Below are 25,614 nucleotides of genomic sequence, written 5' to 3' on the forward strand. Positions count from 1 at the left end.
ATTCAAAGGCAGAAAATTGGGTTAAAAATTGTTTGATTTTTATCAAAAAGACCAAAACTTTCCCAGAACTTCTCCAGTAAAATTCATTATAATCCACTGTAATGGATTGGAAGAATGAACTAGCTTCTGGCAAAGGATAATGGGATTACATTCTTGACTTGTATAAATAGTGGTTTATCTAAGATTGGGCACAAGGATGCTAAAATGTTAAAAAAAAAATCACAGGTAGGTTCTGTTTAAAGTAGAAAAAGGAGAAATGGCTCCATCGTGGACAACTAATATTACTTGTCATGGTTTAAATGCATTCATGGTTTTAGATTCTTTTCATGGATAGTGTAATTAAAATTTATGTTTGTTCTGGTACAAAAATGACTGTAGATATAGGCATAGTTTTGTCATAACGTGCATTCTCCATAAACCCTTTGAAGCCTTTTTTTGGGGAGTGAGAGAGAGAAGGGATCTGTGTGGATGTTCTCTAAGCATATGCATTTTATTCCACAGTATATGAATGAGAAGCAGTGGTTCTCTGCTGAGAGGGTGTTGAAGTGATGGTTATGATGGTGATATTTAATTTTTTTAGTTGCTGCCGTTTTCTATTATTAGAATCTGCCTTTTGTAATTTTTAAGTTAGGGCAGAGGGCAGCATTGTGGTCCCAGCTCCAGCAGGAGTTGTTTGGCAGGAAGCGACGCGATGTTGTGATCTTAGGGAGAGGCACATCAGCACTTAAAATGAGGTGAGGATGGTGGGGATGGAAAGGAGATGAGCGATGGGGAGATGAAAGGAAGGTTTCTTTGTTTTTACTTTTAAACTGCCCATCAAAGACTGAAAGAAAATTTTTCCCATCATACTTTTAGCTGCAAAATTAAGTTTTGGGTATAATAGTAAACGCCTGTGGCATTGTTGAGCAACGTTTTGCACAACATTGAACACTTGCCTCTGCCAGCTACTGGTTTACCATAAAAACAGCTTGCTCTGTTATCCCCCTGCACTCGCAATGGAGTCTCATCTGCTAATGCTGAAACAATTCTCTTTACAATTGTTCAGTGATTCTTGTAGATTTGCTTCATACGGTTTGCTATTTTCTGGTTCCTTCATACTCCTTCTGGGTTCAAATGCACAGAGAGCCCACATTTCTTACTCAGTGCTTTCTCACAAAAAAGACATCAGCTAAACAACGCAGCGTTATTGGAATTCAAGTCCTCATCTTCCTTCGCTTGTTATGATACCACAGCCATCCTCTGTGGCCTGGTGCCAAAATATGCTTCTTGCTACTGGGCTGGATCAAGCTCTTTGCTACTCAATGGTGGCAGTCGTCGACAGGGTAGAAGAGAAAACCAAGGCTTAGTAGCACAACCAACAACCGTTGTCTTAACCAGGGCTCACCAACAAGTGATGCATGGAGTCAGATCCATGGTCAAAGGTCAGCAAATGAACTGCATATTGGTTTGCAACCAAGGCTATGCAGCAAATAATGATGTCCCTTCAGTTCCTATTGTGATAGAGCTAATTGTGGGGAAGATAATGTGTAAGGATCGTGCAAAAACTGAGGCGAGAGGCCATCTCGTGGCACAGGCAGCTCTCAGTGCCCAGTGGCATGGGAAGGGGGCAGCGTGCACTGTCACTCTCACCTGATGCTGCCTTGAATGGTTTTTGTTTGTTTGTTTGGTTGGTTTTTTCTTTTGTTTTGGGTTTTTTGTTGTTGTTGTTGTTTGTCATGGCTCCTCCAGCACTAAGCTCAGTATATTCCCTGCAAACATCAGCTGTCCTTAAGGGTCCTTTACGGAGGGGGGCTAGCCAGCATCAAGTGCTTTGTCCATTCCCCTATTCTAATGAAACGTGTTATTTGAAAGAATTATTTAAGCCCATATAAATCTGTGAATGTAAGAAGATAAGGTGGGGTGGGGGCAGGCAGAGTTGAGTTGAGTGATAAAAATAGTTTTATCTCCATTTGGTCTGATTTTCTAAAGGTTTTTAACCATTGCAACTGAATCCTTTTCAGAGCTCCCTCTCTCTCTTTTCTCTTTCCCCGAGTTGCTATGAGAACATGAATCATCTCTTTAGCACAATGACAGCAAGTGTAGCATTTAGGAGCGGACCCTGATTTTTCACTGTTTGTTCTTTGCTCTCCACAAGATAAGCTGTTGTTATTTCTTTCTTCTTGAACAAGCGCACCATGATTGCTGAAGTGGTAAGAATAATTGGACCAAATAGTCATGCGATTAATGCAAACAGAGAGAATTCATCTGTTTCCAGTACAGTCAATGCACTTCTGGAGACGCCGAGAGCTTGCTTTCTCTGTTTATTCTGGGGCTGGAGAACAAATGCTGCTGAGTTCACTGCCACAGATCCTGTATTTCTTCCATGGGCTGGAGACCTTAAATGAACTGGGTTCAGAGAGAATTCAGCCTCGTCTCGGAGAGGCCCGTGTTTGGAGACGGGGTGCAGGGAGGATGCAGAGGAGAAGGCTGTTGTGTCCCCTGTCATTATCCAGTATCCCCCATTGGGCAGATAGGGAAACCAAATTTCTTAAGTAAGTTTCTAAACTCACAAAATGATATGCTAAGAGCTTGGGTTTGAATCTAGGTGTTTCAGGCTTAGTATTATAGTGACTACAGAGGCTGGAGGTCATAGGGACTGATTTTGCTTGCTGCTTAACAGCCCAGTGAGCCAAGACATGACCTTTAGTTTCTTAGGCTCCACAACTGAAAACACACACATGCACACACACATACAAACACACACAGAGCACACAACAGAGTACCATTTGAGATGACAACAGCATTTATGTAACAGGGCTGTTGTAAGGATTAATTGAATGATCACATCAGAAGAACCTGAATCATGGCCAGCAGATAGAAGATCCCTAATATGTGATCACCATGCTGACTCTGTGTAGAGCCCAGCTACTTTCTGCTATACCATGACACCTTCCACACCACACTCATCATCTCAGCAGTGACTCCTGACTTACTGTTCTGTCATGGATCACCTGGCACTTGCTGGCCTGGTTGATATCCCTCAAATCCCGTTTTATTCCAGATCATTTGATAACTGTGGAGATTTTTCAGTGCTTATTGGGGAAAGACTGAACTGGCTGTGCTCTTCTTGTACCATCATATCTCCATTGCTTCTTACCCTACTTTGGAACTGCTCTGTGGTTGTACCCCTCATTCCCCACCTCTGGCACTCAGCCCAATCCCATATCTCCTCAGATGCCCTAAATCACAGATGCCTTTCAAATGCTCCACCCAAACTCCATACTCTCTCAGCAGAATCTCAGCATTCATTATGACATGAATCCACAGAAAGTTAAGCCTCCTTCCCAGCTCCCAGAGCCCATACTCTTAGGGACCCTCAGCCAGTGTTTGCTGACAAGTATCTCTCCATGAACCTCTGTTTCTCCTGAAGACAGACGTCGGGGAGAAGACGAAGCTTATCCCTTCACTGGCAGCATCTGTTCCCTTGTGTTTCACACTCATGTTCACAGAGCTCTGTGGTTTCAGAAGCTAGGAACACTTGGCAGGTTCTTGCAGGGAGAGAAGCCCGAGCCTTGAAGGATGAGTTGCCGCTCTGGAGGGAAGCTTGTGCAGAACTAGGGGGCTTGCTAATCAGTGCAGATCCCAAAGACTGGGTATTGGCAGATGATGGAGAGACAAGGAGCTGATGCTGAAATGTATCAGTAACAAGGCCAGGAAGAGTGATTGTTCTTGGCATCCAACCCTCCCATATTTCCCCTCCACTCCCTCTGGAATTTGCCTTCATCCCTAAGCTTGTTTCTTCTATCAGTTTGATGAACGGTTTCACCATTTTGCTTAATTGTTTCCTTCCAGCGTTCACTAAGCAGAATGAAGATTAAATCCAATTAAATAAATGAAACACCTTGCCTAGAGACTCTGGCCAAGAGACTCTCATTCATTTGTTTCTGTGTTGGAAGCAAGGAATTCACTGGATGTTGTTTGACCACAAAGGGATACAGTGTCCTGGGTTGGAGAAAATGTTCTGCCCTTCTGGTAGGGTCCTGTCAAGTCCAATTTCTCCTGTCAGGTTGCCAAAGTACAATACTGGGGCGCAATAACCTGCACAGTGTGGGGATCCTCCAAGTAGTAGAACCTCAGCACCCTTCATTCAGTTGAGCTGCAGGATAACTTTTGTACAGGTGCTGGTCTCCTCATATCATAAGTGAAAATAAAGGAGCTTGCAAAAAGAGAAAATGTTCCCCATTTCCTAAGCCCAGGGAATGGCAACGAATTACGGATGCTTTCAGGGCCCTGCTCACACCCTGGGCCATATACCTGGGGTTAGACTAGACAGTCTTCAATTCTAGTGCCTTCATATAGCTTCCCAGGAACATTTTCTTGAAGTCAGAGTTCACTATGCCTGTTTAAGAGAGCCATCCTTGGCCTATGCCTGGAGGGAGTCCCCTTCTTCCCTATCATGGGGGAGCCCTGAGGCACCTGTTTTTGCACAGGCTTCTAGAAGCCTCAGGGTGGAGTGAGTGTCAGTTCTTTACAGGGGAGTAACTTGCTCTGTGAAAGTGTGTTGCTTTCCTTGCTGCCCATTTGTGCTTCTCTGCTCTCTTTCCCTGTGTCCTGGGGTTACCCCCCAGTAAACTCCTTTCACTGAAGTCCTTGTTTCAGGGCCGGCCTCTGATGTTGGACAGATACACTTGACTCAGATGTACATCCTGCACACAGTGCCATACTGTGAGCTCACTCCTGAAAGATTCCAGAGCAAGATGGAAGCAGGGTGACAGAGGCCCCTGCATCGATTTGTTTCTGGGATCTTCTCTGATTGGCTTGTAGAGCCCCATAGAAGCTTCCTGAAGTATGGCAGGGAAAGATCCACTCTACTAACTACAATGAAGAGTTCAGGGCAAACACGCAGTGTAGTAACTAATAAATAACCAACGCTGGGAAAGGAAAGAATGAGGCTGGTACCTAACATTGGGAAAAGACAGTAATGGCATAGATTTCCCTCCATATAGATCAGTATACCCCTTTTATTCCAAATAAACTGACAAGGCTTTATATTTGCTAATGGATCAACTCCCAAGCATGTGCCTTGGGAAATCACAACATGCCTAATCATTTTAGCAATAATCCCTGAAAAATTAGCCATTATTGGAGGTGGCCAACCATTCGGTTGAAACAGCCTGAAGCAAGATTATTAACAGAAAACATGAAGATGATTACTTTAGCAAATTGCCACCAACTGGTAAATTCAAAACCCAAAGGCCTCATGTCTAGCTTGAGTGTCTGAGCAATCATGTTATGATCATAATAAATGTCAACTGTTTGAGATAGAAAAGTCATGTAAGTGCTTTCTCTCTTGTTTTGGGCAGGAGTAATACAGTCATTGGCAGGATTGGGTCAAAATTTGTGCGTAGGGTGTAGCAGAGGGTACTGGAGAGAGCTAATATCTCTAGCCTCAGGTTCGGAATCCCATTTTTCCAATTTGCTAAGCCAATGGAAGTTCACTGCCAGAGTACCTAGTAACTGAAGGTAAGAAAAATGATTTCTCAGGGCTGGTGTTGTGGCTCATCAGGCTAAGCCGCTGCGTGTGATGCTGCCCTGCCACATGAACACTGATTATTTCTGATCCAGCTCCCTGCTAATGTATCTAGCAAAGCAGCAGAAGATGGCACAATTAGATGTGCTCTGCCAGTCATGGGAGACCCAGATGAAGCTCCCGGGTCTGCCTTCCAACCTGGACTGTGGTAGCGATATGGCACGTGACCCAGGGGGTAGATTTCTCTCTATGTATACATAAATGTACGTGTGTCCCTCTCTTTCAAGATGCGCAGCTTTTTTGCTTTTCACTGATTGTCACTATGAAAAAAAAAGCACTTGCAGTAGACACGATCAGTCTCAGGTGAGCTCATTTGGGACACAGCTCAGTGTACCCTGTTTGTGCAGCCAGGTAAACCACACACCTCTCCTAGCCCAGGTTCTCTTAGATGTTTGGGTGGCTGAACAGGTTGAGTCACTGCCACTGCGGCTGCTGTGTGATGCTTCCACGCTTTTATGCTTCCTGTCCTTCCTTGCTCTGAACCTGCTTCCAAATCTCAGGTTGAAATTTGGCTTGGGCTGCAACCACAGGCCGAGCCAGGTGGCGTCACCTGTCCTGCCCTTTGTGGCTCCAGTCATCACCTGGGCCATGCCAAGGACTCTGACCTAGTCTCAAGGGATGTCTGAAGCTGGCATTTGTGTCTAAATTAAAGGCTTCTCTGAATACCATGGAGCTTGCCAAACACCCTCCATCATAGACTTCAAAAAAAAATTCGCCAAAAGGAGACCAATTTCCTAAGAGATAGAAAATCTTTCTACATGCTGATAACCTCGTGGCACATTGAAAATGGTTTACCTAAATGAGATCACCATGAGCTACAAAGGCTGAATACACTTAAGGGATTCTCTTACGTCAAGAAACATTCTCCTGAATTCTCTCATTTGCTCTCCAAGTGAACCCAAGGATTTGGGCCAGGCAGAAGATGGTCCTGGCGGTCCAGAGGACAGTAAGGTAAGCAGTGAGTAAGCAGCTTGCCAGCGGTCCAGTCCTCTGCAAGTGGTGGCCTATTCCTGGCCCAGACTCTGGTCTTCCAATTCTAAGTACTATTTCATTCTGCATGTGCAAAAGTATGGAGACTCACATTCGATCCTTGCCTTTGTCGTTTAAGCGTTAGCCGATCCGCAATATTTCATTCGCTTCTCAGTCCTTAGCTTCTCTGGGTAGTGACTGTGTCACAGATGTTCCCAGACTAGTGATGATTTGACTGCAAGATCTTATCACTTCACAACAGCACAAAAGGGATACCTACTCGGTAGAAGCCATCCTTTGAATTTTCAAGCTGGATCTTTTCCCAGACTAACACTGCATGATCCCACTCTGGCTTTTGTTGCTGGCCATCGGCAGTAGCTGTGGAGCCTGTTCAGCTCCACAGTGGAGAAGGGCACTTATTCACCGTCTGGAGTGTGCTATGCTAGGATACGCATTGAAGGTTGTGTACATTCACTTTCCTTTATGCTTGCAGTATTTTCAAATATTTTACATTTATTTTAAAGGAAGAGTAAGAGGGAAGAGAAAAGGAAAGGAAGAGAGATTTTATGTCCACTGATTCACTCCCCAAATGTCTTCAGCTGTCAGAGCTGGGCCAGGCCAAAATCAGGAGCCTGGAACTCCTCCCACGGGGCACTCGGTCCACCCACTGCTTTTCCAGGTGCATTAGCTGGAAGCTTGGTCAGGGGTAGAGCAGCTGGAACCTGGCGTTTTGTTATAAAAGGCATTTTGTCACAGCTGGCATTGTAGGTAGAGACTTAGCCATGCTGGGCCCCATCCTTACCATGTTTGTAATGGCCTATTCTTTCACTTCACAGTGCTTATCACGATTCATAAATTAGCTATTGATCTGTTTGCAAACTTGTTTGACTTTAGTCTCATACAAACCCATGCACGCTGCACAACATCTATTTACTCATGATGTAGCCCGTGATTTGACACCCATTGCAAATTGAGAGTGGAAACAAAAAGTGAGCACACTCTACTGAGTAAATATATTTTCCCAAGTATATCATTGAAATGATGTAGATAATAGATACTTAATCATGTATTCTCTATGGTTCATTTCTTCATTTATTACTTGAAATTATAATGGCTACTGCTTCACTTGAACTCATCCATGGTACCCCCTAAGTCATTTGAGCAGAGTCTTGAGGTGCCACCAGATTATAAGCACTCCTCCCATGACACAGAAGCTTTGCAGATGTCTGTTTCAGGGTCATGCTAATAAATCCCATCTTCATTTTGGGGAATTCAATACCTGGACTTTTTTTGTTTGTTTGTTTTAGAATTCTTCACTCCAGTCATCCCCACCTGTTTCCTTCATGTAACTTCCCAGCGTATTGCAAATCGATGTTTTCTTTTGTTTCATGAATTTAAGTGTCCCCAAAACCATTAAGCTCAATTGTTTCCCTTTCTCCGGAGCAGTGATTTTAAACTTGGATTGGTTTTGTTCTTCAGGGAACATCTGAGGGTGTCCACAGGCATTTTTGGTTTCCATTGCTAGGGGAGGAAGGACAGGTGCTGCTGGCAGATGTTGGAGATGCTGTTGAACATCCACAGATCATAGGACATCAAACCCCTTCCCTCCCCACCTCCTCCGCCAACAAAGCTCCAAACAAAGGCTCCCAAAGCCAAGCACATTGAGATTCGGAAACCTTGTTCTACAAGCAGAATCATTGTTGGTTCTAGTGGTTTCCCTAGAAATCTGCTCAGGGTTGGCCTGCTCCCTCAATGCATCTCCTTCTCTTCCATTCTCTACCTCCAGCAAGCATGGTGGCAATCGGATGGTGTGCTCGAGGAGCCGTGGAGCATGCCTCCGTTGCTGCCATCCAAGCAGGTGTGTTAGTACTACCTCATAGTGCAGATGTGAGATGTGGTTAACACGGTGAGCCGCTTACCCAGCAGGATGACCTCCCTCAGTCAGGGCTCAATGCACAGAAGCTGTTCCTGACACATTGTCTTATTCCTGTGCTTGCCATTACTGTTGCTCTCTACCTGTGAGATCTATCTTTGGCTGTTGGTTTTCTCTCTTCTGCTCCTCCTGTCTCTTTTGCTATTGCCCTTGGAACCTTGCTACCTTTTTTTCTTTTGGCAACTCTAAGTTTGCTTGTTACTGTTTGCTATCCTGTGAACCTTGTGGGTCCAGCTTCAAGTTTGCACATGAAAGTGTCCATTTCCAAACCGTGATTCACAGAATAAAAGGGCAGGTGACCCACAGCACCCTGGAACTCTTGATGTTGATGGGCCATGTCAAGGCCCTGGGAGGTTGGATAACATTTTGCTGATTAATAACGACTCAGCAACTCCCCCTGAAAGGGAGTTGCTAGCACAACGGACGTGATGTGTTCAACATATGAAACGTAAGCAGCGTTTTAGAGAAACTCAGTAAGCTCAGTGGACATAGGCTGTGCCACCTCAGAGCCATTTTAAAATCTTTATTTGAGGCAAGTTCACCAGATGCATATCACTGGTACCTCAGGCCCATTTTCAAAACTGATACATTGAGAAAAAGCACACATGTCTTAGGTGCACAGTTCAGATACTCCAGCCAAAAGAATATTAATACAAACCCAACAACCCAGATCAGAAAATGAACACCACTGGCTAGCACCCCTATTCCCCAGTGCTGTCCTCCACCTTGATTCAGTCATCCTGGTTCAGTGTGGCCGGTGGCCAAATTTTACGTGGCTGTTATATGGATGGATGCATTCTTTCCTATTTGCTTGTTGGATTTTCCTTGTCAGTATTCAACATTCAGTTATGTTGGTTTCCTTAGCACTGATTTATTAATTTTCCTTATTACAAGAGACTCATTTTAAGGTTCCTGCCATGTTGGGGATCACTCAGTGTATGCTGGATGGACGCTTGCTGTTTTTCACACTTAAATATCATGTATTCATCTAAGGTGACATTTTGTTAAAATTTTTTTTAATTTATTTTATTTTTGTTGGGAACTCAGATTTAAAGAGAGAAGGAGAGGCCGAAAGATCTTCCTTCTGCTGGTTCACTCCCCAAGTAGCTGCAATGACCAGAGCTGAGCCAATCCAAAGCCAGGAGCCAGAAGCTTCTTCCGGGTCTCCCACGTGGGTGCAGGATCCCAAGGCTTTGAGCCATCCTCTATAGCTTTGCCAAAACACAAACAGGGAGCTGGATGGGAAGTGGAACAGCCGGGACATGAACTGGAGCCCATATGGGATCCTGACACATGCAAGATGAGGATTTGGTCACTAGGCTGTTGCACCAGACCCTCAGTGACATTTTTTGTTACACTGAGTAAAATTGTTCCTACATAGCTGTTACATGTGTTTGGCTTTAGTAGATATTTGTAGTGTTTTTAGTAGTAGATTTATTAATGTTTTTCCAAGTGGTTGTATAGGATTACTCATCCCTATACAGTGGACATGAGTTATAATTGCTTCACGATTTTGCATATATTTGATAACATCCATTTTTGCCAGTATTTCTATTGGCAAAAAATATCCTTACATTTTTCATTTCTCTGGTGGCTAAAGGACTTGAGAATCTTTCATATGCACATTGTTCATTTGCTTATTCATTTTTGGAAGTACCTGGTCAGGGCTTTTGTCCACCTTTCTATTGTTTTTATTGTATTTTAGAGCCCTGATTGATATAATTTTCAACTTTGTTAACAGTCCATCTGGAATTGGTATTTATGTGAGCTATGAAAGAGGAATCAAGTTTTAAGTTTCCAAATAATTGATCCAGCATTATGTATTGTACAAAACATATTGAGCAAACATGTTCTCATTGTGCACTACAAAACACATCTGTATAATTGAAATCCAGTGCTTTATATATCAATGGTACTGTTGCCGAATTCTCTCTTTTATTTATTGATTTGTTCTATCATAAACTCAGATTAAATTACTCCATGTTTTTCCAACTGTCCTGGAATTTTCACATTTTCTGGTAGAATCTCAGAGTTATCACAACCACCTGTTGACATTTTGATTGAAGTTTTATCTAATACACAGGTAAATTTGAAGAGGGTTAATACCATAACAATTTTTTATTCTTTTACTCTCACTATTTGTAAAAAGATTTATTTATTTTTATTGTAAAATCAGATATACAGAGAGGAGGAGAGACAGAGAGGAAGACCTTCCTTCTGATATATTACTCCCCATGTGGCTGCAACGGCCAGAGCTGAGCTGATCTGAAGGTAAGGTCTTTTTGAGGGTACAGGGTCCCAAGGCTTTGGGTAATCCTCAACTTCTTTCCCAGACCGCAGTAAGAGCTTGATGGGAAGAGGGGATGCTGGGATTAGAACTGGTGCCCATATGAAATCCCAGTGCATGCAAGGTGGGGACTTTAGCTGCTAGGCTACTGTGTCGGGCTCTACCTTCACTCTTTAATGACTCATATTTTTATACCTCTCCTGTGAACAGCATAAAAGTTTTCTCCAGTTTGACAGCCATTATCTTTTAATTTGAATACTGAAATAGTCATTCAATTTAAATTTAATATAGTGATGCTACACACATTCTTGAGTCTTTTTCTGTCATCATCTAGCTTTCGTTTTCAATTTTTTTCAGCCTGTTAGGAATTTTTTTAGGACTTTCTATGTGTAAGATATTTTTAACTTCAAATAGACATAGTTTCAGTTCTTCATTCACAATTTACTCTTTTTTACCTCATTGTGCTGTGTACATCTTCTAACACAATGTTGGAGTGCAGTGGTGAGAGCAAACGTCCTTATTTTGAAATTCACAGGGAAAACTCTGATGATTTGAGTCTGATGTTAGCTGTGCAGTTTTCATAGGTGCCTTTATTACTAACCTCTGCTCAACATTTGCTGAATTGTTTAAATCGTCAAATTGTGTTGATTTTGCCGAATGAACTTTGCGCGTCAGTTGCGATGACTGAATGTCTTCTTTTTGCCCCATCCGTTGATTTCCTTATATTGAACTACTCTGGTATTATCGCGATCAATCTCACCGGATCACAAGATATGATGTTTCTGAGTACACTGTTGGGTGTGATTTGCTTCTATTTTGTTGAGATCTCATTGGATTCGGGTGTTCATTATGATATCCATAGTTGTGTATATTTTCATATGTTCCTTCGTGTGTGTGTGTATTATGGCTTTAGGTCTGATTGTCACTAGTAAGTTCTGAGGCTTTTATCTTTTTATATATTTTTCCTGCATCTCTTTCTTCCTTCTCTTTTCTAGTTACAGATGTGTTACACCCATGTCACATGACTCATCACCTTCTTTGTATTCTTAATTTTGTATGTTAGTCACATTCCAACATAGACAGTTGCTGCTAACATCTAGTTTCTTGCATTTATCCTGATTTTCTGTGTCAAAATGGCTATTAAATTCATCTGTGGAGTTCTTAATTCAGCAATTGATTTTTTTTTCAGTTCTAGGATTTCCATGTCATTCTTTTCAGATATTTGTAATCTTTATTTACACTATCTTTTCAGATATTGTAATCTTTTCTGTCTTCTTACGATTATTCCAAAGTCTGGTAACCTCCCTATTAGCCTCATGCTGCTGCATGTTCAGGTAGCATTCTCTGAGAAGCTTCCTACTGGGGAGTGCAGTAATATGATTGGTCAGCCTCTTGTGTGTGGTGATCCTGCTGTTTTCTCCTGGGCCTGGAGTCATCGGGGACTCTGCTCTGTTGGAGATGGAAACATTATCCATGGTTATGAGCACCTTTGCTTGTGAAATATGTCTCCTTTTGGCAACTGCCATGGACAGGCAACTTGACCTTTTTCCTGGACCTGGAAGGCACTCAAAATCAAATGGAGAATGAATAGTCAGGAGGAAGGAATGAAGTATCTTCCACTTTAAGAACAGCCCGTTATAGTCAAAATGGTGCGTTTTTGAGCCTTGTTACTCAGCATGTGGACTGTGGATGAACAGTCTCCCTTGCAGACTGAGCCTGGGTCCGCACCTAAGCGACATCTCTGGGTGACTCATGAGAAGTTTATCATTTGAGAAGCCTGATCTAGGAGAGAACATTTTGAATTCTGGGTACAAAATCTTGCTCTGCGTCTTACCCAGCTACATGGACGTAAGCCCCCATGGCCCTTGTTTTCCACCTCTGTGAAACGGACATATGGTAGTTGCTACTTCATTGTCTTGTGAAGATTAATGTCTACTGACTGATGTTAAGTTCCTTGGCACTACTTTTGTCAGAGGGCAAGTGCTCAGTATGTATTAGTAGTTGTGATTATGGTCCAGGTGTCTGACTGCCATGAGAAAATGAAGAAAAGACCACAGAGGATCAAAGAGGACTCTGTGCCCTTGGGGTTGTTCTCCACACTCAGTAGCTGGTGGTGGGCACTGCCAGGGTTCCAGGCAACCCCTTCCCTACAGGGGCATTGCTGACGTGAGAATCACGGCCTTCCTCTCAGCTGGATGTCCCAAGCCCACAGCTTCCTGAAGCTGAGGACACCAGCCAGACAGGGAGAACCACCCTTCCCCGGTGCTGAGTCATGCTGCTGTCTCTATTCAGAAAGGGATCAGAGCAGGTGGGAAGCTCGGCAGGCCTGGCAGAACTGCTCCAGGGAAGGGATTGGGTGACTCACCCTGGAGCATGAGTCACACCGATTACATAAGGCCAGACCCAGAGTATGCAAATGCTATACAAGCCCAAATCTGTCCTCACATTCTGGAGAGAGGAGACCTGTCCAGACAAATGTCCTGGGATCTTTAAACCCAACTGGACCTACTTCTCACGGATTCCTTCTTCTACACATGCCCAAGGATGATGTCATTGCCACCATCCTCTTCCTCATCATCATCACCATGGCTATGGTTATAATTAGAACAGAGAGAAAAATTGCCTTTCAGGGCAGGGGACATCCTGTAGGTCAAACAGATAGATTCGTAGGTGTCCATCACTGAAGATACGAAAAAATAGTAACTTCTTAATAGCTATATACAAAAGATAAAAAAGCTAATCAGAGGGAAAATGTGCTTATTTAACAAACATGGGAATTTTTGTTAGTAGTTGTTATTATGGTTTTATTATGGCTTTTACATGGGTTAAGTTGACTAAGTTCTTCCTTCAGGGGTCTGAGAAGGCACAGAACAATGAAACCCCCATTCTGAAGGCAGTTGTTGACCTTGGAAAGCCTCATGACATTGAAGGAGAAATGCCTGCTCAGTTAGCACTTATGAAGGAATTTGAAATCATCCTTAAACTCCAACTTTGCAGTTTGCTTTGGTATAAGTGGCAAATTACTGGCCAAGTTGTTATGGAAAATGCTTTTGAAGTCCTCAGTAACATAGAAGATTCTGCTGCTGAAATATTGGGCTAAATAGTCAAACAGAAATCAAGAAAATTTTATGTTGTAGGCTCAAAGAGGCATTTAATAACAACAGATTTTGCTCTGAAAAGCAACCCCATGAAACTAGCAAAAAGTTGAGTGCAACATAGAAATATAAGCAATCATTGTAGTTCAAGGCAAAGGGCATTTTTTCCCTTGTATACACTTTTACATAACATTTAAATTAGTATATAATATGTTACATAATATTATACATACCACACTGTTAGACTAAGGACAGGAATTTTATATAGGTAGAGTTTATACTCAGTACATCAGATTCTTTTTATATTCAGGTGCAAATGACAACCAGCAAACAAAGATTAGTCAATTTGAAACTTTAGTCCAGTATACTTTAGAAAATGAAGTATATGGGTGTGGGTTGTGTGGTATATTAATCCTTAAGGATTAGATATTTCAGGGTAGAGAACTCTTGGATTTCCTTGTTGCTGGACTAGCTAGGCAACAGCTTCTACTTGTGGCAGTCACAGGTCTTCTGACCTCACCGTCGATTAAACCAGGTGGCAACAGAGTTTGTACCCAATCCCTTTCATCCTTTCCCTCGCCTCTTCAATAAATGTCAATGAACTTGATTTCTCTGGGTCGTAGAACACATGTCACATCCAAAGACTAAAATTCTTTGGCATTCTGAAATGCAAACACAGATGTGGCACTCTAGCACTGTAGGAATTATGGTCAGGGTTCTGGCCTTCTGCCTCAAAATTTAAAAGGGAGAGTCCCCCCACCTCCTGTCCCCCTCCAGAGTTCCATTTTGTATCAAGCAGTTCCTCTAATTAGAAGAAAATGGCCAGAATAAAATGCAGATATCCTGACACACAAGAATGGCCAATCTCTGGGTCAGCTGAGCCCTCCACTAGCGACAAGTCAGGGGGCCCTTTCTGCACACCTGTCTGCCAGGCCAACACCAGCTGCCACGCTGCAGTGCGTGCAGACCCAGCGCCCCATTCCTCTCACCCTCCACAGCAGCGATCTTTCCCAAGCTTTCGCCATGTTGTTGTTGCTCTTGAAACTTCTCTGTTAGTCCACCTCCTAAACCACTGCTTGCCAAAACATCTTTTTTTTTTTAATGATCTCACTTTTTTTGTCAGCCTGTGCACAGTGGGCTGAACTCCTCGCCACAGGCCAGGTCCCTCTGCGTGGCTCTTCCCTGAGCTCCTGGCTGGCTGCTTCTCCTGTCCTTCAGGAAGTTGTGCACAGTTGATCACCAGCATGACTCACCATGGCATTGCTCAGAGCTGGCCGTGTCCTCGGCTGATCCTAGAACACTGGCCTTCGGAGAGGTAGAGTAGCTTTTGGAGATACTGCAGTGAGGAAGCTGGAAGGGCAGAGGCCAAAGTCCTGGGTGTGTTTCCAGTTTGTTCTTTCCAGGTGCTGCTGCCCCACTGAAATGGTCTTTCTTCATGGCACGGTCCTTCAGAAGGAGTGTAGAAGGAGCACAGATACTGGTGTGCCCCTTTTCTGAAAGTGCTCAGGGAATGGCCTGTTCCTGCAAGGCCCATTGCCGAGCTCGTTACCTGTGTCACGACGTGCCACGTCGCGTTATTGTGGGGGTCAAAGAGCCAAAAAGTAACATTTTTTTTTTCAAGAGAGGAAAATATCAGTCCAGGTCCAAATCAGGTCTTGCTGTTTATTTTTTTTAACCCCGTGCAAACTTTGACTTTTCCCAAGAGTACAATTGCTTCTCTCCTTTTATCCCTGCTTCCAGGCCATCTCCTTCAAAGCAATAGAACGAAAGGGGCCACAAGAAGTTAAGCTGTGAGTAAGGCAGCCCGCTCTTTGGTTTCTCTCCTTATACAATGGTTATTTGTAAACTAATCAATAAACTTTTCTTATTCTGTTTGCTCCTTTAGAACTCTTAGCAGCCGCTTGCTGAACCATGAAGAAACTTAAAATAGCGATGATCTCCCTTATGTGCCAGTGCCGCTTTCCCCACAGATGCCGTGAGCCAGTCTGTGGTGTTTATACTCGAGGCCATATGCAGCTAATCTGTATGGAAATAAAGGATAGAAATATTCAGATTGAGTTTTACTAAGTGAACCTGAGGTTTTTCTGTTCAACAAAATAGGCCAGGTAAATGTGTTTCTGATATAGAATAAATCACTGCGTTGAAGACCTATATTTGCCATTTTACCATTTTGCATAGAAGCAAAGAATTTGCAGCCCTCTGCATGGGTCGTGAGAAGCATCAGTCCCTCTCTTGTGGTAGTTCACCCAGCTGAACTCACTTCCCAGGTGGAGTTCGTGAGTCCTCCATTCCAGCCTGCGGCCGCAGGTGTCAGATCTCTCTGCGCCAGGACTAAGGAAGAGAGAGACCGAGATAAGAGCAGGAGGTGGATTTTAAGAGAACATTTGAGAAGCCAGGCCTGTGTCCTCACTCAGGGAGAAAGGCGTTAATCCTCGGCTGTGTGGCACAGAAAAACATTAGTGTTGCCAAGCAGACCAAGACACAAGTAGAGGTAGCATAGGAGAGGGGCTCAGGACAGCCTTTCCATAAGCACTTGGTCCTAGGCTGCCTCTCTTTATTCATCCAGATGTTAGTACAACAATACCTGTGGAGTGTGGGCACTTCTTGGGAGCACACAAGACCAGTAACCCCCGTTCTGTCATGAACATTTAGTATCTGTGTGTCTCAAGTCATGAGGTGAGCTGTGGGAAAGGGAGGAGGTGGAGAGTAAAGGAACATCAACTGAAATGAGCAATAGAAGCAGCTGCACAGGGCATGCAGTAGCCCAGTGTTTTCTGTATCTACGTCAACTTCCTTAAAGGAGCAAGCGATAGCGCGAAGGGGGCGGTGTCACTACTTTGTCCAGCACTGCTAATGTAAAAAACAAAAACCTAGACAAAATCTACTCGTTTCATTGGATTTTCTTCTTTTCCCTATCTCAGACATTGATGCAAATGAATTCTAGGATTTTTAGGGCCCATCTCTCAGAGACAGCTCTTGTGTTAGCAAGGCTCACATATTTCAGACTCATGAGGTTTTATTGATCCCACAGATAGAGGGAAGCAAATATTATAGCAAGCGGGCCTGTGGCTAAGCCAGCCCACAGTGGGCAAGTGGCCGGCAGATTCAGTGGCAGAGCTTGCACAAGGATAGCTAGAGCATTTAGCGCATCTAGTTGAAAGAGAGGCATATCAACAGGCTCTGACTTGCAAAGCCTCAGGAAGGACAAATGAAATCCTTCCTGAGTTATCAACACTTATCCAGTAGCACACAAAACATTAGTTAACTGAGACTTTTTCATAGAGCCCTGTAAAACAGGCAGAAATTGATTGATTCTTCTGTGTACAAATGCCAGATTTTTTTTTTTGTCATTTTAGCTAATCTTCAGATACAATATGTGGTTTGTTGTGTGCTTTCTCACAAACATCTTATGTCACCTCTTTAAGGCTATGCTACTAAGTCCCGAACTCTGTAGACAAAGATGGTGAGGTTCAGAAATGTAATATCCGTTTTCCAATGTCATACAACTAGATAGAGGAACCAGGAGCTTAGGTCCCTTTGATATCAAAGTTTGTGGAATTGTCCTCAGAGTTCCCTTTTGCCCTTGCCTGGGAGCCCTGGAGTGCTTAGAGAACCCTGTGTCCTGGGTGGTTTCAGGCTGATCCGCCTGGCTCTGCAGATCATTATCTCTGTGTGAGACAGTCTGACTGTAGGAATCCACACAGCGTGACCGGCTAGAACTCCAACATTGGGATAAGATGCAGATGTTCTGCTAGAAAGTTGGCTTCTGAAGATGATGGGGGCTACCTTGAATTCTGTCAGCGTTCTGAGGCAACTCAGTCTCTGCCAGTGTTTCTCATACTGGATCTGAGTACCTGCTTTGTCCCCTTTCCTGCTCCTCCTGGCTTGTCACAGACCTGACTGTGTCAGGAAGTCTTGCATGGAAGGTGGTAATGCCGAAGCTTACAGCATTGAATTCTTCCAGGGATCCACAGCCCTGAAAAGTGGGTGATAGTCATCAGGATGGGAAAATCCATCCCAACTCATAACACAGTCTGTCAGTCAGTCTCTCTCATTCCCTACCTCTCTCCCTCCGCTCCTCTCCCTCACCCTGATCATCCACACATTCACCCTCTCTGTTTTCCTCTCCTCTCCCTCTCTTCTTCTCTCTTCCCTTCATCTCCAGTACATCTCCAGCAAGGGTCAGCAGAAAGCTCCCTGGGTGAAGGCACTGTCTTCTCTGCTTGTGTTTTTACAATCACATTCTTCAAGGACAGCCACACCATCTGTTTGCATGTAGCTTTTAAGTCATCACGTAATCGAAGGCATCAATGAGTTCTTTCAAATTCTGATGTTTCTGGTGTATTTACAGATAGTTTATAGGTAGTACCACAAGAGAATACGCAGCTATGTCTTTGGTATATATTGTGATGTTCTGCCTCTGTACTTTAAACACCATCTAAATCTGGAGAAGGCAGCAGCAGTAGATAAAGTGATTCAGTCAAGGGTATATATTGAAATAAGCTCATGTCTTCTCAGTTTTCTCTTTTATTTAAACCAAATGACTGCATCTGTCATGAATACAAAAAGCCAAAGTGTTGAGAACATTGTCATAATTATTGATACTAACATCGGTCATTTATCCAAAAATAGTGTCTATAGTGTGTTGTGAAGTGAATGTTGAACAAGACAGGCAAGGTCCTTGATTTCATAGAAATTATATTCCTGTAGGAGACAAAATAGTGAGTGACTGCACAGATACCTGTGTAATGGAATTTCCAGTCTGGAATTTGAATAGTAGGTTAGCATTAGCTAGAGCAGTCAGGGATGCCTCTCTGAAGAGGTAATGTTTGCATTAAGAAATGAACAAAGTGAGTGAGTTTTGAGTCACAGGGAAGTTTCAGGAGAGGATGTCATGCAGAGAAAGCCACAAATGTAAAAACTGTGATGTGGGAATGAACCTGGTGCGTCCACAAGCAAGAAGGACAGTGTGACCAGGGAGGGCAGGAGAGACAGAATGTGAGATGAGCCGAGACAAGTAGGGGAGAGGCAGGACAACAAATGCCAAGGTGAAAGAAAAGCCTCAGTCATATCTCACCTGCAACAGAAAGTCACCAGGATTTTATGAAAAAGGAAGCTATATAATCTGATTTACATGTGAATGTTTGCACGTGTGAGTGTGCATCAGCTCACGTTGGCTGTGATGGAGGTACTTGACTGTGGAGGCAAGATTGGAGGCAGGTTGAACAATGAAGGAGATGTTGTACAATTCTAGCTTAGAAATCATGATGTGTGCAAAGTTGACCAAGAACATCAAACTTTACTGTGTTTTAAAAGTAGGGCCGACAGGACTTTCTGATGGACTGAAGTTGAGAGTGATGAAAGAAGACAAGGATAGCTTTATGGCTTAGGAATTGAGCAACTGAGAGCTCGGTGCTATTTACTGAAGCAGGAAGAACTGAGTTTGTGGTGGTAAATCACGCTTCTATTTTGCATCTCTAACATTTGAGAGGCTTGTTAAGCATCCAACTGAAGATATCAAGGACGCAGATGAATATGTGAATCTAGAGTTCTAGGGAGGCATCAAAACTAGACACATCAAGATACAAATTTGGAATCCATCAGCAGAGAGATGGTATTTAAAGCTACGATGCCATGTGAGGTCACCTGGAAATTCTCTTCTGATTGCATATATTTCCTCAATAAACTAAAGTTCAAGGTTATCCACTGAGACTGAATCTTGGCTGTTTTGTGAGTGAGAGGATGTCAGTTGTCATGTGGATGGGTGGGAGAAGGCATTGGCTCGGATTGTGGTTGATTCTGCACGATTCTGGAGACCTGCCTGAGATATATGGTCTTAATTAATTAATAGCTTTTTAAAAAAAGAGTTAGGGTGCTTATCATATTTATGAATATGAAACATATTTGTTTCTGTAGGTATAAACTGATATTTAGGTATAGTCCTGAAGTAAGAAAAGAGATGAATCCAAATGGGATTGGGATTTTCCACAGATGCAACCGTAGGGGAGGGTTTGAGAGGGAAGCATTGAAGAGATGAAGCATAGAGTCCAGAGAGGAGAAAGACAGCCTAGCTGTGTAGGGCTGGATTGCAGTACCTCCTGAGGTGTGAGCACTGTTGGTGTGAGTGAGTCAGGGGAAAGGATGTCATTGTGAGCGGACATTCTGAGATTTGAGATCCTGATATTTGAAGTTAGATACTGGGAGTGTTGTCTCAATAATCGGTGTGTGCTGGAGGGAATCACTAGAAGGCCGTTGTCCAGCGGGCAGATGAAGAAGAGGGGGTTGGGTAGGGATTCTTAACTTGAATGACCTGGTTGTGGTGGATAGTTAGCCCCTTCCAAATGCAGTGGCCTCTTCTGAAGAGTTTCGGTCTGCACCACATGCAATCTGTTCCTAACAAAAACGTCTTCACATTTGTCTTCGGTGATTTTTTTTTTTAAGTAGATAAGACTTAAGGTTAGGCTTACAGTAATTTCAGAGTGTCTGCGTTTTCCCTGATGGTCAGACTGCAACCAGTGACCTTGAACTGATGTGCCATTAGATGTGGTGATTGTGAATTTTTGTGGTATTTTGTACTTCTCATGCAATTTTTTGAGGGAAGGTTTGTGACCATCTGGACACCCCTATGTGAGCCTGTGAATCATACAGATGGCATGCAACATGAGGGTTCATGGAAAAATACGAGAGGGCAGTGATGGTGCAGACACTGTGGCTGTGTATCACAGAACGGCCCCGGTGAATCATACCTCTCTGTGATGGGACTCTGTCACTCCTGTCATCAAGAAGTGTAACTTATTTCCCGTGCTTTGATTCTGAGCTGACCTTCTGACTTGCTCTGATTTTTAAACAAATGCGCGGTAGATGTTTCATGGTGTGATTTTGAAATCTAGGCTTCAAACAGTCTTCCAGCCCTTGCTCTTGATTTTCTGGCCAGCGGCTGCCTCAGGCAGAGTTCCAGAGGCTCGTCTCTTTGAGAGTGAACACTATACGGAGTGGGAGCCTAGATGACATCCAGCGCCAGCAGCCAGACACATGATTGAGGGTCATCTTGGATCATCTGGCATTTACTAGGTCACAAGGAGAATTCCAACATAGAAACGACCACACCTGAGGCAGAGAATCCCACTGCTGAACCCTGTCCAGACTGTTAACCCATGGAATCGTGAATTAATGAATGGCTGCTATCCTAAAGCTGTAAGCTTTTGAGGTGATTATTAATGTAAATAGCTGATGCAGCCAGCGAAGGTTGTTAACCATGGGGATAAAGGGATAAAAAGATGTTATTGACTACCTCCTTTCTGTTGAGCAGCCCTGAGACATCATCTGGAGTTTGTTTGATACTCTCTAATGAGGTAGTATTTCCTTCAGACTGAAAAACCCGAAGTCAACATGTTAAGTAACTGGCCCAAAGTCATCTTCATAATTTTGACAGATCTTTATATTACCCAAACTATTTTGTAATATTTTTTAAAAGAAGATTTATCATTTTATGTGAAAGAGAGAGATCTTCCATCTGCTGATTGATTGCCCAAAAGGCTGCAATGGCCATTGTTGGGCTGCTCCAAAGCTGGGAGCCAGGAACTTCTGGGTCTTCCACATGGGAACAGAAGCCCATGGCTTTGGGTCATTGTTCAGTGTTTTCTCAGGCTGCTATTAGCAGGGAGCTAATCATAGGTGGAACAGCAAAGACTCAAACTGATACCCAGTGAAATGCTGGCACCCAGGCAGAAGACTAGCTAGCCATGCCACCATACTGGCCCCAAGCACGATTTCTTTAAATAACTAAAACTAAGATATAGCCAAAGCAGAAATGTTTTATTATTGTGACTAATATTTTTGCACACTTTCACACAGATAAGTTATTTTCTTATTGCTCTGCCTGGATTAATTCCTTTGACTCCATAATAACTCTGTGATGTTGGAGGTATTTTCATAATCATACCCATTTCACAGATGAGGTAAATGAGGCTTGAATAATTAGATAGTCGCTCCTTGTCATTAAAGAAATAAGTTTTTAAATAGAAACTTGAATCCCAGCATATGCTCACTTATCCCTGAGGCCCAAGGTTCTTGAAAAGTGGTAGTTTTGCTGTGGAATATATTTCGATGCTTCAACTGTCATGAATGGATGGTGGATGCGAGATGCTGGCATCTAGTAGGTAGAGAACCAAGATTTTGCTAAATATCTATTCCGCAGTGTAGAGTGATATCAGTAACACTGAGTTTAAAAACTGTGTCCTAGGCTACTCACCTTTCTAAACGATATAGCCTTGGACTTCTCTTTTTGTTAAAAAAAAAAACAGACTTATGACAATTAGAAAGATGATAAAGAATGACAAAGATTTCTCCTTGGAGTATTATAAAGTTTACGAAAGAGCCATAATTGGGGTCATCTCGTTATGTGACTCTAAATTATTTATACCATGAATATGTGTCCAGCAGGTCATCCCATAATCTTCTGATATAAATCCCATCCTTCCAAGAGTATGATGCTATATCTTAGGTAAACAAATATTTCCCTGTGGGCCATTTGCAACCCATTACCTGTTTTATTGGAACAAAGTCACACCCCTTTATTAATGCACTACATAGCATGGGTATTGTCTAGTAAGAACAAAATGTCTGTACAGCATATGAATCCTCAAATGTTTGCTATTTGTCCCTTTACAGAAAATCTTGACCAGTTCTTGCCTAGAACTGTCCTTGGAACATCTTTGATACTCAGTAAATAATTACTGATTTAAGTCTTTGGAGGCACGACTCTAGGCTATCACCTTCTTTTCACATTACTTTTCCCTCTTTTTCTCCCAGCCCTCTCTTTCTCATACCCATCCTAGCCAGCCCGATTTGCCTGTTTGGCTTGTGTGTGTGTGTGTGTGGTATGTGTGTGTGTTTATTCATTTCCACTGTGTTCGACATGAAGTGACAGCTCCATTCTTAAAACAAACACTTGTCAACCGTGTCGTTGATCACTGTAAGCTGCTCAGTTTTAGGGCTCAGCGATATAAATGGATCTGCTGAAGAGGGGATGGTGATGGATCACCGTCTTCTCAGGAGCCTGAGCTGCCTTCTTTCTGCTCATGGCTGTTGGCATTCACCACACTCTCTCAGCTCCAGCCTAAGGGATATATAATAGACACAGGAGGGCCAATAAAAGTAACATCTGAAACTGCCGCAGAGCTGAGTATTGATTTATTCATTACTATAAATTTTTTGTCATTACTATGCAATTGCTCTATCTCAGGGAGAATTGATAGATGTGGTTGGAGGCTGCAACCCACTGTGCAAAACTTTTTCTTCCCTTCTATAATTTCCTGTAACTCTTCTAAGGAATCATTATTCCTTATTACATAGCTCTGGCATGCCACCTATTTAGATAAATGCGTGAACAAGTGTGCAGTAAATATTCATAGTGGCCCATGTGTCAACGATATATGTCACTAATTAGATAATTTAGTGGTTCAAATAAATAAATAAGAAAATAGAAGCACACTCAGGAAAGGAGCTAAATAAAACACAGTCTGCTTGTAGGAGTCTGGGCATACAGATGTGCTTCCTGGGCTCATGCATAACATCGTCCTGTAGGTCAGCCATCTACCAGGACGTTAGAGGAGGACTCGGTGGGGTTGCGTACCCGCGAGGAGAAAGCCGGATCCACAATGCGTGGAATTCCTTCTCGCAGCAGATCCTCCGGGGGCAGTGGGAAGAGCATCTCCCGTGCTCTTTATTCTGTTACGTCTTCAACCAACCTTGTGTTTACACCAAGAGAACTGGGCTCAGAGACGGGAGATGATGGGTCCTTGTCCTCACTCTAACAGGAAAGGATCCGATTCCTCGTTTAACTCTGGCCTCAGCGTTGCCACTTACAGAAAGGAGGTGGTTGTCATTCTGATGATAATCACAGTGATGACAATGGTTTTCAAACAAGGCAACACCTTAGAAATTGTTTGCGGGGTCTGGAGTTCCAAAGAGGTGTTAGAGAAAATCTTTAAAAAAAAAATCTTTTTAAGTAAGTGGTGACATTGACAGTGAAGTAGGCATGTAGAGCAATTATTCTGAGACTCAAATAATGAGTAATTTATTGGAAGCCTCCTCAGAGCTTGCATACTAGACTAGACACTATAGCTGTTAGTGAAAATTCAGCAAGGTGAAGTAAAGACTTTTTTTTCCTGCATTTTACATATAGAGAAACTGAGGATTGAGGTAGTTCAGTATAATTTCCCAAATCCATTGATGTAGTAAGTGAAGTACTGGACACACATCACCCTTCTCCATCCCCCATGCGATCAGTAGCAGTCTGGAAATAATAACATTTCCCTCCTAGGTGTCCATATAGCTATATTGACCAAACTCAGGGAGTGATTCTCCACAGCTGGCATGGGTATTGGACTACAACAGAGTCTTGTTTACATAAATGCAGTTATCCCAAACTTAGTGAATTTGATGAAGGGTCTCTGTGGTGACCTCATCAAGTAGTGTTAAACAAAAATAATTGGATCTACTGAATCCTGAGATCTGACTGATTAACTCTTAATGCATGAATCCGGCCTTAGCCCTTTGCAGTGGTGTGTTAGAATGCAAGAGAGATGGATTCACTCTATCAAATAGGTAAAGTTGTATCTTCCAGTCATGACCTCAGATGAGCATGTTAAGGTTTCCAGCAGAGATAGGAATAAATAAATTTTGAAGAAATCTTATGCATCAAATTGATATAACCATATTTATTTATTTATACACTGGCTAAAAGTTTTGAAAGAAATATACACAGAGAGAAATAGAAAAATATTCTATTCCCTGGTTTACTCTCTACAATGCTTATAACTAGGCCAGGTGGAAGCCAGGAGCCAGCTATTTCATCCAGGTCTCCTATCTAAGTGGCAGAGGTCCATCTTCTGCTGCTTTTCCCGGGCCATTAACACAATTGAGTCAGAGATGGAGTATCAGATACACTAACTCACACCCCCATGGGATTCTGGCTTTAGAAGTTGTGACTGAATCCACTGAGCTATAACATTGAACTGGTATAAACTTGTATGTTTGTTTGTTTGTTTTGGGGAGGGGTTTGTGGTGTTTCATTTTTATTGGTAGCTGTGGCTCTGGTTATCTCTTACCTGGTTTTTGTTTGTTTATTCCTTTTAGCCATTTTGGTTGAATGGTCTCCTTGGATCTGAATCAGAATTCCTTTCTGCTTCTCTCTCCGAATCCCTTTGGGTCCACCCAATATCCAACCTAGTGCCTAAGGAGAGGATAAATGAGTAGATGCTAATCAATGTTGTTGAGTGAGTGGAGAAATGATAACTATATTGTTTTCCTACTCCTCCAACATCAGCAGCAGTTCCTGCCTCATGCTGGGTAGTTTTAGGATGAGTGGATATGTGGTTAGATTAAGACAGTGGTCAGGTGATGGAGTAGAAAATGAATGAGTCGATTCATTATGGATGAATAAATGAGTAAATTCCTGAGTTGATTACTGGTCAGTTCAAAAAGGGATGGAAGTATATATGAATAGATTCCTGTATCAGTAAATTAATGAATGGGTTAAGGGATGATTAGTTGAATGGATAGGTGAACATATGGATGTATAACTGTTTGAGTGAAGCTCAGCAACACTTAAGGATAAATGAAAGAAAGAATGGATGCTAGGATGGATGTTTGGATTGCGGCACTAAAACCTGTTGGGCTATAGAAACAGATAAGCTGAGACTTAACTCTGCTCTGATTGTAGCCAAAGTAAACAATTCTCTTGGTTTAAGGAAACGAT

Source organism: Ochotona curzoniae, unplaced genomic scaffold (genome assembly GCF_017591425.1).
Source record: "Ochotona curzoniae isolate NIBS_2020 unplaced genomic scaffold, NIBS_Ocur_1.0 contig_3622, whole genome shotgun sequence".
In the NCBI taxonomy this organism is placed as follows: domain Eukaryota; kingdom Metazoa; phylum Chordata; class Mammalia; order Lagomorpha; family Ochotonidae; genus Ochotona; species Ochotona curzoniae.